Here is a 14,609-nt window from a genome sequence, read left to right as displayed (position 1 = left end):
CCCCAAGTTATCCTTCTGGGCCCCGATTGTGATATCCACTCCTTCTTTCTTCTTCTTCTTTTTTATGAGTCTCGATCTACGTGTCAAACTTCAATGTACGTGTCGAGCCTCGTTCTACGTGTCGAGCTTCGATCTACATGTTGAGCCTTAACCTACGTGTTGAGCCTCGACCTATGTGCTGAGCTTTGATCTGCGTGCTAAACCTTCTCCTAAGCGTTGTACCTCGATGGCGTGTTCTGAAAGTTATCTAACGGATTTCAAAGTAAGATAGATATTTTAATGCTTACGAATTTTTAATATTATGAAAATATCTATTGAAAATATTTTCAGTATTATTAGATAAACTTGTTTTTAATGTAACATAATTATAATATTTTAATGAGCTCTGAAAATATTATAATTGTGAATAATTACTTATATTAAATATTTTAGTTGTTTTAAAATATTAAGAGGTTAACTTTACATTGAAAACTCTTATTTAATTTAAATGGTTTTATCCTCTTTGAGTAATTAACGATACTTTATCATTTTAAATAATGATGAACAAATATTATTTTATAAACTTTAGTCTATAAAATAATATTATATCTTAATTCCTCTCAGTGTTTTATTTTAATAAAACACTTACACGTTTTCAAATCAGTATTTAAACACATCGTTAGATTGTTTTGAGGATCCCGAAGTGAAAAACTGAGATTAAATATATAGGTCCCTCTCTTTTCCTCCTCACTTTTTCTCTTTTCCTTTTCCTCTTCTCTTTCCTCTCTTTTCTCCCATGCCCGATGTTCACGTTGGTTCTTCTTCACCGTGCGGATTGCACCTCCAGCCCAGCCACCTCCGACCACCGATCACTCCCCACATGCCGGCCACCACTCCCTCCCGTCAGCTAGCTCACGTGTTGTCTCTCTCTCCTCCCATGGCTTCACTAGCCGAAATAGGTAATAACCCATTCTCCACCTCCACGCTGCTGTGCACGACAGCTATGGTCTCACCTCCAGTCAGTAAATGACTGTAACGCCCCTAAATCCCCACGCATGAACACGGGAAAATCCAGATGTCCGAATGGTGACATCACGGGTCACCACCCTATCGACGAGTGCCAAGTGTGTGTATAAGCAACAAATGTGCACGAAGAAACAAGCAGCAGATAGCAAAGTCATAAACTAAGTACCAGAATTTTTTCTTAGTTTAATACAAAACTATTCAAAACATACATAATAAAATATTACAAACTACAAATATAGTTTTAAAACCAACTACAAAGCATAACACCACTCAGAACTCCGACGGAGCCGCATCCTCGGGCTCAGCCTCATGCTCCTCCTCCTCGAACTCTGCACCAAAAACTAAGGTACCAAAAATGGTGCCGCATGTAAGTAAGATCCAAACACCACTAGATAAAAACATATTAAAACTCAAACAATATGCATGAAATGATACCAATGCACATAACCCATAAAACCATATTTTTCCACACACGCCAAAAACCCATTTGGCCCAAAAACATTATCATTAAAACCATTCCTCGCCATTATCCTAGATAATGGCCCAAGACAGAAACCACCATTTTCCCAGAAAATGGATCACATAGCCTCAAACAAACCTCGCCATTTTTCCAGAAAATGGCCCTTAACCAAAACCATAAAACCAATCCAATTATACACGCACCATGATCTCCCCAAGGAATCATCCGCACGCTCTGGCTCTGTGTCACACGCATAGGTGTCTATGCGTGTGACACCTAAATGAGTGATGCCTAGTACTCGCACCAAGCGCATCCCTGGCCAGGCCATCCTCTAGTCCCCGCCACTCTAGGGACCACAGAGTCGACACGACAGTGTTACCATATCGTGTGATCCTGTCGTCGCCCTGCAACAACCCATAGGATGTCACTCAGTATTATACACTCCTGAGTGACCAGAGGAGCTCCACCGAGATAATAGCCCATCTTGGCTTGGGCTCGTGAGACACACGCACCAGAAAATCCATTTACGCCAACAAAACATGATTTTTCTCAATTAAATAAAAAGCACATGAATGCAATATGTAACGCACGCCTCAAGATACAAATAACCAACCAATCACAAAACAACCAAATCAAACAACTCCGTCCTCAATCCATCCGATCCCAAACTCCTTGGGCTCAGTCTGGAATCAACCAACCAACAGCAAATAATTATTGTAAGAGCAAAATATATTTAAATCTAAAAGTAGAGTTTGGAAAATACTTACAGCACTATACGGTATTTTTCGAAAGCTCGCGGCGTTGCAAACGGCGGAGGAAAAGCAATGTAACAATGTATTTTACACTGTGGCCGTGGGTAATAAATTACCCACTTTCGAACGGAGACAAACCAAGACACGAAATTGATACAGAATGGCCTTGAGATGTTTATGAAGTTAAAGGAAGTGAGTTTTGGTCGTGGGTGGCGGTGAAAACGGCGGTGGAAGGCCAAAAAGGGGATGAATAGAGTTGAGCTCGTGGGAGCTGCTCCGGCAACGGATCGAGACCGGAATTGGGTGGGTTAGGTCGGCAAGAGGTAGGGGAAGAAGCTGTGAAGAGGTGGTGGCCGGAGGTGGAACGACGGCACCGAAAAAGCTCAAAAACCGTGTGGCTTGGAGGAGCTCGTGGCAGCTAACGGTGGCTCGGATGGGGGTGAAACTTGGTGGGGATGTTCACCGATCGGAGGGGAAGAAAACTGGGTGGGTGGTGTCAGCCACGTCACCGACGAGCGGCGGTTCTGGGCTGAGAAAGCAACCGGCAACAGAGAGAAAAGGGGGGCTGGTGCCGTGACTTCCAGCCGTGCGTGTCGGCTAACAGCTGGACGAATGACCCTGAAAATTGGTGGGGGTGATCACCGGCCGGAGGGGAGTCGACTAGTGGGGGCGGTGCACTGCACGGCGGTGGGACGGCGACTAACAGGGTGGTGGAAGAAATGGACGGAAGAAGGGGTGGCTGGGTCAAGCGCATGGGGAAGAAGAGGAAGGAGAAGAAGAAAAATAAAAGAAGGAATGAAGAAAAGAAAGAAAAGAGAAAGGAAAAAGGAAAAAGGGAAAAAGAAAAAGAGAAAAGAAAAGATGGAGAAAAGAAATGAGATCCAATCCTCACTCCAGAAAACCGATCCGCCGAAAACAATTTTAAAAACATAAAACGACTAAAATAAATTAAACACCGCATCAAATAAAATAAAAACCAATTAAAATACAATAATTTAAAATAAAATAACTAATATATTAATTAAATTAAAAACACTCCTTCAGCGAAAATACACGTAAAAACGGGTCATCACATCCTCATTCCTTAAAGCAAATTTCGTCCTCAAAATTTGCAAAATCAACTATCAGCGCCAAAAAGATACAAGATACAACTCTGAACATAATTGAGAGATACATATCATCGACAACTCCCAACAAATCTAATGGTTATTATCTTCACACCATAAATTGCTAATATCGACGAAGCCTCTGCTTTACCTTCTGAATTTTCATCCTATTCCAACCTTGGTAACCTAATAGTCACTTCCAAAATTAACCATCAATAAACAAAATTTGCACGACCAAAAGATTAATCTCCCATTAAAACTTCGAATCACTACTAATTCTTCAAAATCAACACAAAATGTGATAAAGGGTTAGAATTGTATAATTAAGTTGTTTAAATGAGTGATTTATCTTATCAAATAAGGATTCAACACTTAATTATGCATCAAATTCTAATATTTACTGTAGCATTACTTTTAGACCCATAAAATCAACTTATTACAAAATGATATAACTTGCCACATGACAGCCATGTAACCTCCAATTGCAGGCTCTCTGTCCCTAAAAGAGTTGCTTCACAATTCCATACACTTTGCAGGTTTCTTCAATCACGGACAGAATTTGACTACTGGTACTATCAAACTTTTGGCACAGGTACTTGTAAAACTCAACCTGATTCAGTACTACACAAGCTGGAAGAAAAACAACATCACATGGACCAAAGTAGCTCACACATACACACATGCAGTGGACTCACACAGCACACATGCAGAAAATGCAAACATGCAGACCAACACAACACACATGCAGAAAATGCAACCATGCAGTGGACTCACACATGCACACATGCAGAAAAGTGCAAGCACCATTCGGATCACACCAAGCAGCAGAAAGCATTCGGACACATGCAGGAACACATGCACACATGCAACGACACATGCAGACCAACATGCACACATGCAGACGCAGAGCAGCAAGAGAAGAAATGGACGATGCACATGCAGAACAGAAAGCACTCGGACAGCAGCCACTCACACATGCAACACACATGCAACAAGGAAACGTAACTCATACATCATGCTGGATGTCGTTGGAAAGCAGCAGCAGATTTAATTCTTTCTTTCTTTTTCGGATGGGAGGCAGAAGAGAATTATTTGGTTTCAGCTTTTGGCATGTGAATTGAGTTACAGACCTAGCACTAGGCACGTTGCATGAGATCACATGGAAGTTGAACGTGCAGCAACAGTTTTTTTATTTCTTTTTCATGTGGACAGGAAACAGCTTTTGGAAGACAGCAGCAGATAGGTTTTACACTCTGTTTTCATGTAGCAACATTCGGCTACAGCATAGCGTGGGCAGTTTATTTATCTTTCTTGCTGCTTCATTTCATAGGGGTTCGGGGGGAGTCAACTACAGCGGAGGAGACCTTTTCTTTTTCTTTCTTTTTTTGTTTAGTAGCAGACCGGAGTAGAGTGCTTCAATTTATTTCTTTTCTTTCGTTTAAGACGCGGATTGGCTAGTTTTAGGTGTTCTTTCGTTTTGTTTTTTTTCGGTTCGGTAGTAGTTTTATTTTTTTTTTTATGTCATTTTCTTAGCTTACTTTGGTTTTAGTAAGATAGCCGGCTGGTTTTTGGCCTTGTCTTACACTTTGCTTTTTGTTAGAGATAGAGCATAGTAGAGTAGTCTGAAGTTTATTCATTTTCTCTTCTTTTTCATTTGGACGGAAGGCAGTTTTAGTTTTTCTTCTAAGTCAGTGGCCTAGCAGCGCTGGTTTCAATTTTTTTTGCCTTACGTTGTATTTTTTCAGTTGTTATTTCAGAGGACTCATTTTCAGTTTTATTATTTTTTAGTTGCCCAGTTTTTTTTCCTAAGTTCTTAGTCAAGTCGGCGTGGAGATTGTGGTTTTATTTATTTATTTTTATTTCTTTTCAGTTTTTGTTATGGCTTTACTTAGATTAATCTTTGTTGTTAGAATTATTATGTGTAGCTAATTTTTGAAGCTTGGGTTGTGGAATGTGATTTAATTTATTTTAGATTATAGTTTAATGCAATATTTTATGGTTGAATGTTGATTTCACTATGTTACTAGTTGGATTTAAATTGAAAATAGATTGAAGCTCTTGCTCTTGTTTTGTTGTTGACGTAAGGCACAACAAAAGCTTGAAAATTATCAAGACTTCTCTCGTTTGTTTGTTAATGTGTGTTCGGCTAGTAAAATAGAAAATCCCTTAGGAAAATATTGCAAAACTTGAGCTTAACCTTTTTATCTTCTGATTATCAATGCCTTGATTGGGTTGTTAATCGAGAAAATTATCTAGAATCCAAAATAAAGAGTCTCATACCCAACCCAAGTGTTCGTTAATTTGTTTTTCTTAAGAAACTCTTATTTTAACTTCGATTATCTTTTTTTTTTCATTGCATTTGAATTTTATTTTCATCACTCATACTTGATTCATTTGTTACTCACAAATCTCCTATACGCTTTGATAACCCATTGTCCCTGTGGAATACGATTTTGGACTTATCCTTAATACAACTTGACACTTCTACACTTGGAAGCACATTCGAAACGAGAGTCAGCCATGCACCAACAGCTTAATTTGTGGGATGCAAGGTGAAGATGCAAGCCATAAAAGTTGTAATTGAAGGTTGAGTGAGGAATTAAAGAGCATATATAATTGGTTTAATTAATGGCTAGCTGTGGGAAGAGGTTTTGGAGAGAGTCACTTGCTGGATCGGTAGTTCAATTCTTGTGTCAAAATCAAGTGGCCTATCTCCAAGTTCACTTCACGTACGTACAGTCTCCAGTGAATTATTGGGGATGTTGATCCTTTTATCTTTTATTATGATCTATAAGCTAGCTATATTAAAAGTCTTTATTAGTCATGATAGTGCAGTTTCTAGAGAAGTACTATTTTTCGCCCTTGATCTCAATTGCGGGCAACTTTGTCTTGTTGACACTAATGGTATTGTATGGTGAGGAATAGAAGACAAATATTTGAATAATTGTTAGTATAATTTTCAATATTGAATATGAGAAGTGATAAATTTCAAGAAACAGAAACAATAATACACGAATGAGCAATTGACACCCATTCATCTTAAATCTCTCTCTGTATCTCTCTTTTCAATCAACTACTATTTTGGTGATGCTTGCTTTTCCACTGCTGTGATGTAACTGGCTGACTTTAAGCAAAGATGAAAAACTCCATCTTTAATATTGTAATTATTAGAGTTTTGATCATCGTGGATATACAGCAGATTGTACGATGGAAACAGTTTATTAAAAATTCCTAATGAATTAAAATTGCAACTTCAAGTGCTTTTCATTAAAGCAATAAGATATCCATATCATGGCCAATCCAAAACTCTGTCAATCAATAATATCATATTGTGCGGATAAAATATTTATCTTTGCACACATTGTGGCTTATATTTCACTACACAGTAATTCGGGAAAAATATATATTAATAACAAAATATAAGGAAAAAAAATAGCAATGAATTATAAGAAACAAAAAAATAAAAATATTGGATTATTAGAAGAACAAAAAGACGTTAGAAGAAGATCAAAGAAAAACATATGATTGAATAAAAAAACCTAACATGCATTATATATCCATCGGTTTAAAGAAATTTGATACAAGTTTATAAATGTTGTTTGATAGAAGTTTCGAAAATAAAGTGAACTTAAATTATACAATATTACTGGTTGATGAACATGCTTCATACTTTTTTTTTTTTTTTTGTAAAATCAATTAATAGGATATTAAATTTATTATGACGTTATTTTAGTTCGTCTATATCTACGCCATGCTGAAGTATCCACTTTTTTTGTGAGGTTTGTTTGGGGATGTTTTCCAACAATGGTAGATGGTCTTGAAAAAAACTAAAATGTATAAAATGTAAGGTCCAAAAGATTTTATATAGGAATATCTAGTTATTATAAAAATTCATGTTTTGATTTATAATTCTATCATTTGAATTGAAAGAGTTAAAAAATGTAATATTATGTTACTTTGCCAGTTTGATTTATAAAATCAATTACTGAATAACCCAATGCTTCTTCTGCAATTGCACCAAATATCACTGCAGGTCGTTGTCCTGTACTGTGTCAATAATTCTTTATAAAAAACAGAGCTCGATCATTTTAATTAATCCTTTTTAAACATCTTTTAATTTCTATTTTAAATTTTTTTAGGTACTCTAAAATTTAAGAAAGTAAAATATTCGGAAACAATTTCAAAAGAAGTTATGAGATTTTGGCACTCCATTCAAATGTTGATCATTAGCTTTTATTTAGTTCATTAATAAGAAATTGAATTAGAATATAATATTTACATGTTATGTTTGAGATTTTGGCTTGGCTTTACTAACCCATAAAGTAAATGGCCAATCAATACTATTTTTAATAAAACATGTAAGAAAAAAAATAAAAGCAAATAAAATGCTGTAAAAGAACCACAAAAATGAAAATATTGATTGCATTCTACGGCGTCATTTAAACAAAGTTAGAAACTTTACTTTCAATTTTTTTTTTTACTTTTTTATAGTGTTTCTACTTTTTCACACGACTTTGTGTCACCACAAAATATTGTATTTACACTTTTAGGTTATTTATTTTTAGTTAATTTATTTATAAATTTAATTTCTACCGTTTTTTTTTTTTTTTTGAATAACATATCACATCCATTCATTTAAAGAGGACATACAACTTTGACTTAAAACATCAAGCCAGTTACAAACATTAATAGCTTCTCAACACACTAATGTGGTTGACATGGTCTAGTCCAGACACTAAACTCTAAAGACCTAAGTCTAAGAGACAGCTCAACTCTATCTATAATAGAGTTACCAAATCTCCATACCCGACTAAGCGGAATATGGGGCACCAAACCCCACCAAGCACCGCGAAGCGGAGGGGGGGACTACTCCAACCGGACAAAAGTCCGATGGCACTATTTTTTTGGATTTTTATTTATAGGAAATAAAAGAAAAGACACAAGACAAAAATTACTGGAATCACTGTACACGGAAAACCAGTGACCCGGTGAGCACTGTAGCGCGTGCCGTACACGCGCCACGCTAGGAGGAAACCGACAGCAGATCTTGGTAGTCCCCGACTCACAGGCAGCAGAACCGTCGCTCGTGGCGTCGGTAGAGGGATTCCTGTGGCGGGTGAGAGCCACGCGTCGGAACGCCGGAAAAATTGACCCGCACGTGCGGGCCCTTCGCCGCTCCGTTTGGCACCGTATTCGGTGGACTTGAAGATCGGTGGCTGGGCAATGCCATGAAGTGGCCCGTGTTGGTCGGTGGTCGCCAGAGTCTTCAAGATTTGCGATTTCCTTATTTGGCCGGAAAAACAAAAAAACAGAAAATGAAACCACAAAAGCAGAGTGGGGAGGGGGAGGGAGGCGGGGAGATGGAGGGAGGGGGAAAGGAGCCGAAGCTCCCACCCCCTCCCGCCGAGATACGTGGGTGGGTGTTTTTTAGAGAGAAGGGAGAGGTTTTTCGAAACTAGAGAGAGAGCCTTTCACACCCTGCTATCTAATTTCTACCGTTATATCTAAGTTAAAGAACCAAAGGTCGAAATTAAATATTTAAAGCAAAAAGCACTAACTCCACACTTTTTCCCCATCCCTTTTTCTCCTCCCCCTCTGCAGCCGACATACATTTTCCCCCTTCCGTAACTCTCTTCTCCCTCAAGCAGTTAAACTACTATGACTTACTTTAATTTCTTAAGTCTAAAAAATATCAAAACATTAATAAATTATGAAAATTTCTTAATTCTAAATTTATAACTATTCACCTATAAATAATCAAATTTTATCTAAAATTTTTTAAATTTTTTATCTCTATTTTAATTTTTATTCTAGGGTTTGTAGTGCACTGATGAATTTTTGAGGTTTTACTTGTTCTTTTTTAATTTTTATTCAAAGGCTCATGAATTTTACCTTTAAATTTTAAACTTTTTTGAGTGACTCAAATTACGTTGGTTGACTACACATGATTTAAAAAAAAAACAGAAGTTAACTTTATCTAAAGACAATTTTACCTTGACTGACTTAAAATAGGACCTCACAAAATAGCCTATCTCCTCAAAATGGCACACACTCCCATTTTCTTCCTACTCTCTCTCTCTCTCTCTCTGACTTGTGTTTGGTGTTATTCTTAGATATGAGCCACCAGCAACCCACCGTACTCTGCTAGTCACAGCGTCGCCGCGACCACCACCTCCTTCCTCTCATCCAGACCCTAACGCAGCCCCCCTCTTCCTCCCTTGCATGCTCTCTCTCCACGGATCTTCTATGCGCAGCCACTAGATATGCTGCCGTGAGCCACCATCGCTGCCTCCAGCCACGACTTTGCACCACCACGAGTAGCCACCAAACACCACCACCAAGCCCTTCTTCCTTCCTCAGCCTGAGGCCCGTAGCTCCTCCTTCATCCCTTGCATGGGCACCCTCTCTCTTTACAGTTTACCCATCTCGCGGCTCAGATCCACCAGCTACGGTTGTGCCTCACTACCCACGAGCACACTAGACCTCCAACCCTTGGCCATACTCTCCTTCCGCAGTCCATGCTGAGCTTTCTCTCTCCCTCACATGTCGTCTCCCTCACGGGTTCTCCACCTCACGACCAGATTTACACCATCTGACCACCACCTATACACCTCGTCAAATGCCAGATTGAATTTCTTACAACAATCACTCGCTTGCTCCAATGAAATCTCAATTATCGGATTTTCTGGCAGCAAAGAGACTACCTTGTTCTAGCCCATCCTCTCGTAGTTCGAAGCGTACTGTTTAACCTTTGATTCATGCTTTGTCAACCTATCCTCGCCAAGGAGAAGTTTCAAGTTCTACTCACACACCTTGACAACGACGTATTGGAGGTTGTTGGCTAAGAACAGGTACAAAATTGCCGCATGTAGAGCTCAATTTTGCTGTCAAGTTTACAAAGGAGGACAAGGATCAACCACGCAATTCAAAAGTGAGAATAGGAAAGAGTAGAGTGGAGGAAAATATTGAGTTCTCAAATTTGAGTTGGTTTCACTCTGTCAGTCGAAGAGATAATATCATAAATGTAAAATGTCTAAAATTGTAGTCGGCAAAAGAAAAATAAAACCAAACACAATGAAATTTTGAATTACAACTAAGGGCAAAATTGGAAATGAAAATGTTAGACGAAAACACTGTTCGTCCAACATTCCCATTTATATATATATAGTAGATATATCCCCAAGCCCTATATATGATACAACGAACGATACATAGTCACGTTCTAGCTTCTCCCATCACCTTGATGAAAATATTGTCCAGCTATCCTTAAATTGTAGATGTATAGAAACTGAGTTTAAAATTCAATGAATGTGACAAAAGAAACTTGTCTTCTTGTCTTTGGAAAATTTTGCATTTATCAGGATATTTTTAATCCCAAATAAGATCTATAAGATAAGATATGATATAAATAAACCTTTTAACATTATTATTTCATCATTACTTTGATTACAACAAATTTAATTATTTGGACAAAAGTTTTTTGAGCTTAATTGAATTTTATTACAAAAAGTTTCTTTTAAGGACAAAATTGATGGTTCATTTCAGAATGTCCCAGCAGTGTGAGGGCCTTACTAGTGCAAGGAGATAGACCACCAATGTGGTTGAGTGGAAAGAAAGATGAGGGACACTTCATTGGTTTGGTGAAGAAAATAGTTGTGGGGCTGTAAAGTGTAACTTGTCCAACATGTGGGAGAGCAAGCACCTTGCAGAATGCCTGGTAGATACATCCCAGTGTAAGGTGAAGATGAGCCTCTCACCTCATGGCAGGAAAGCTAGAAAAGCCACCATCCATGAAGGTGAGAAATAGGAGCTGAAGAGACTGGTGGCTCTGATGAAACAAGAGCTACTCACCTAAGGCAAGCAATAGTCTAAGACGACCAGGAGTATATATGGAAACTTCCCAGAACAAAACAGAAAATGCTCAGAAGAGTAGCAATGTTGTATGCAGAACCCCACATTGCCCCTGATGGGTCGCATCCGGAGTTGATCTGCTGAAAGGGTTATAAGTAGGATATTCATACCATTTGAACCTAAAGTTATGGCTTGACACCACGTGGAAGACTCTCATTCAAGGACAGACTGAGGAGATGGAAAGCAGTAGAGAAGTGCAAATGTAGACCTTGTCCTATCTATCTCTATCTCTATCACCCTGTAGTACGACAGATGAGACTAAATTACTCCTATCCGAGCATACTTGAGTTAGGAATATCTTAGAAGGACATCGGACAGTCCCACCCTATAAAATGGATTTGAGCATGAGGCAAAATCTCATTTTTATGATCCTAAATACCTGAGACCTTGAGGAGCTAGATTCTTCTGAGGAGGCAATGACCTTGAGGAGCTAGATTCTTCTGAGGAGGCAATGAAGAATCGATGCAATAAAGTAGTGAACCTGACACTACTAGTTAGGTTAACTTCCAAGACAATGTTGGAGATTGTCATGTGAATGTTGCATGTTAGAGACATATACATATTTTGTAACCTGCTCCTTTCTGAACATGAATAAATATGTTTTGCTTATTATGTTTATCTTATCTTCATTTCCTATTTTTCGATGCTTTGAATGTGTTTGCTGCTTTTTCATAACATATGATCTCTCGACATGAATATCTATATCTCTATTTGAATAAGTGTACCTTGCATCAATAATCTTAGGACAGGATGTACTTCTCCAGACCATTCTTGTGAGACGTCACCATGAGCTTTAAATGGGTAGAGGGAGTCCTTGTGAATGATTGAGGTGGGGTGGTATCGCGCTTGGCCTCACCTAATAGTTAAGATGTAAAATCTCCCGATGTATTACATGTTGGTGTCTTCGAGTTGGCTAGCCGGGTATATATTTCCTCGGTGCAAAATTTTATCTTTGGGTGAGAGTTGACCTGTGTTAGGGTCATTCCAACCCATATATGTGTCCTTCCACTATTTACATGAATGGTTCAATGCATGTTTAAGAGCATTATCTGTCATTAGTAGTCTTTGTCATAGTCGTCTAAGCTACTTATGGCTTTGTTATTGGAACCATAGACTTTAATGCAGAACTAGAACTAGGGATGCTGCCCGAAGAATAAGAGCTGAGCCCACCTGAACCTTGAGTATAGAGGCTTGTCTCTGTCATATTAGCCATGCATCAGTTTGAGTTGTATTTTGTACTTTCTATGGGGTGACTACTTGTATTCGGTCTGCCACCCATTGGGCTTTGAATGAACTATTTGGGTTATATGTAACCCTAAGTTAATATATATGAGGAATGATAGTAATGATTTCTATGATGTATTTCAGACTTCTGGTACTAGAAGGTCTAGTGTACCGACTAAACACATGTTTTTCCATCGAAACTTTTATACCTAAAACCTGACATGTGCACTTCCATCTGGACAAGGCACGCCTAACCTGAACAAATCCTAGGGGTTGATTGTTTGGCTTGCACTCTTGGCACCACGGAATCTTGCCAAGACCTTTATTTATAGATGGGGTGCCATAGCTTGGTATCAAAGCATGCTTATACATGACTTTAGGTAAACCTATGAATTATCTAAGATGATACCAGAAACGTAGGAGTTGATTTTAGTATGGTAAGCTTGATAATTTAAGTACCCTAGGTTTGCTCTACATTTAGAAATGAATGATGGGACATGAAATGATACGTTTGGGTTATGAGGTAGGATTTGAGTATGATGCAATCGACAACTTTGTGCGGATAGCTACCACCTAGTGGATACGAGGGAGGACTATTGAGCGATAAGAGAGATGATGAACTAGTGAGTGTTAAACCATATTTTGGATGTGTTGGAGTAGCAGTGTGAACTATACTTATGTCACCTAAAAGTTCAATTGTCAGAATCTCCCAAAGGGGAGCAGAGGGGATGTACATACAAGTGGTTCTTAGGGCATCGCTATCTGGAATTCTTCAATCAGAAGGGCTGAATGAGGGTAGAGAGGTGGCTAATGGATATCGTAAGGACTTTCAAATTGTGTGGGTGTACCGAGAGTTAGAAGGAACTATATGCAAGTTACATTCTACAAGGGGAGGTGGCGCTATGGTAGTATACTAAGAGATAGTTACTTATCATGGATTTGGGAGCCATGAAAAGGATATTGTGGTAGAGATTTAAGAAAGAATTTGATGATCAGTACTTTTCGGCTATAGTAAGGCAACACAAATCGAAAGATTTCGCTAACTTGGTTCAGGGAAGTATGATGGTAGAATAGTACTTGTCTAGATTTATGGAGTAAGGGAGATTTATGCCTCATCTTATCTCTATGGAGAGCACTAAAAAGGATAGATTCCTAGATGGATTGTAGACCCGAATCAAGACCCAAGTAGCATGCCTAGAGATTAAAGATTTCTAGAAATTGGTACATGTGGCATCGATTACCAAGAGTGAGCAACACAATTCATTGATTGTTCCCACAAGTCTGAAAAGAAAGAAGTTTTCTAGTGAAGAGAGTGGCTTAGTTGTACCCAAAAGTCTGTGTCAAGGATGGGAATACTATTGCCATAGAGCCCACAAGGGGGGATTATCGATAGACTCCGATCTTATGTTTCCGCTATAAGCAATCACAACATTATGTCAAGGATTGCCCTAAGGTGCCACCATTGCATTGAGTAAGATAGGGTGGAGGATGTGGACGCCATATTAGAGTGTATGCACTCGCTCCAGAAGAGGTCGATGAGGATGCCTTGGAGACTCAAGAGGCAAGTGTCATCACAAGTACAAACCCAAAGCTTTTAATTAACCGACCAAAGCTTTTAAAATTCCATGTCATATGCTGAATACCGCTGACGGGCCTTATTGAGTTTCTCACTGTAGAAGGTGATAAGATGACCTTCTTGGCTAAGTACTAGTCCTCCAACACCTACATACGATGCATCACATGTGACTTCAAACACTTTGAAAAAATTCAGAAGCTTCAGAACTGGTGCCTCTCCCATTTTTATTTTGATGTCGGTGAATGCCTTGTCGATAACTGTAGTCCACACAAAAACTTTGGACTTTAAACACTCGGTAATAGGGGCCATGATGGTGCTGAAATTCCGTATGAAGCACTGATAGAATGTAGCCAACCTATGGAAGCTTCGTACTTCAAAAAAATTACAAGGAGCAAGCCAATTTTTAATTTCTTGGACCTTGGTAGGATTGGCTTCAACTCCTTGGTTTAAAATAAAAAATCCTAGAAAATACACCCGCTTCTTCATAAAAGAAAATTTGCCATGGTTCACATAAATTTGTACATTTTTCAATGTCTCCGGAACCTGTTATACATGGTCTAAATGGTCCTGTAAGC

Source organism: Carya illinoinensis, chromosome 15, assembly GCF_018687715.1.
Source record: "Carya illinoinensis cultivar Pawnee chromosome 15, C.illinoinensisPawnee_v1, whole genome shotgun sequence".
Taxonomy (NCBI): domain Eukaryota; kingdom Viridiplantae; phylum Streptophyta; class Magnoliopsida; order Fagales; family Juglandaceae; genus Carya; species Carya illinoinensis.
The sequence above is the reverse complement of the archived record's forward strand: the minus strand, read 5'-3'. Positions refer to the sequence as shown.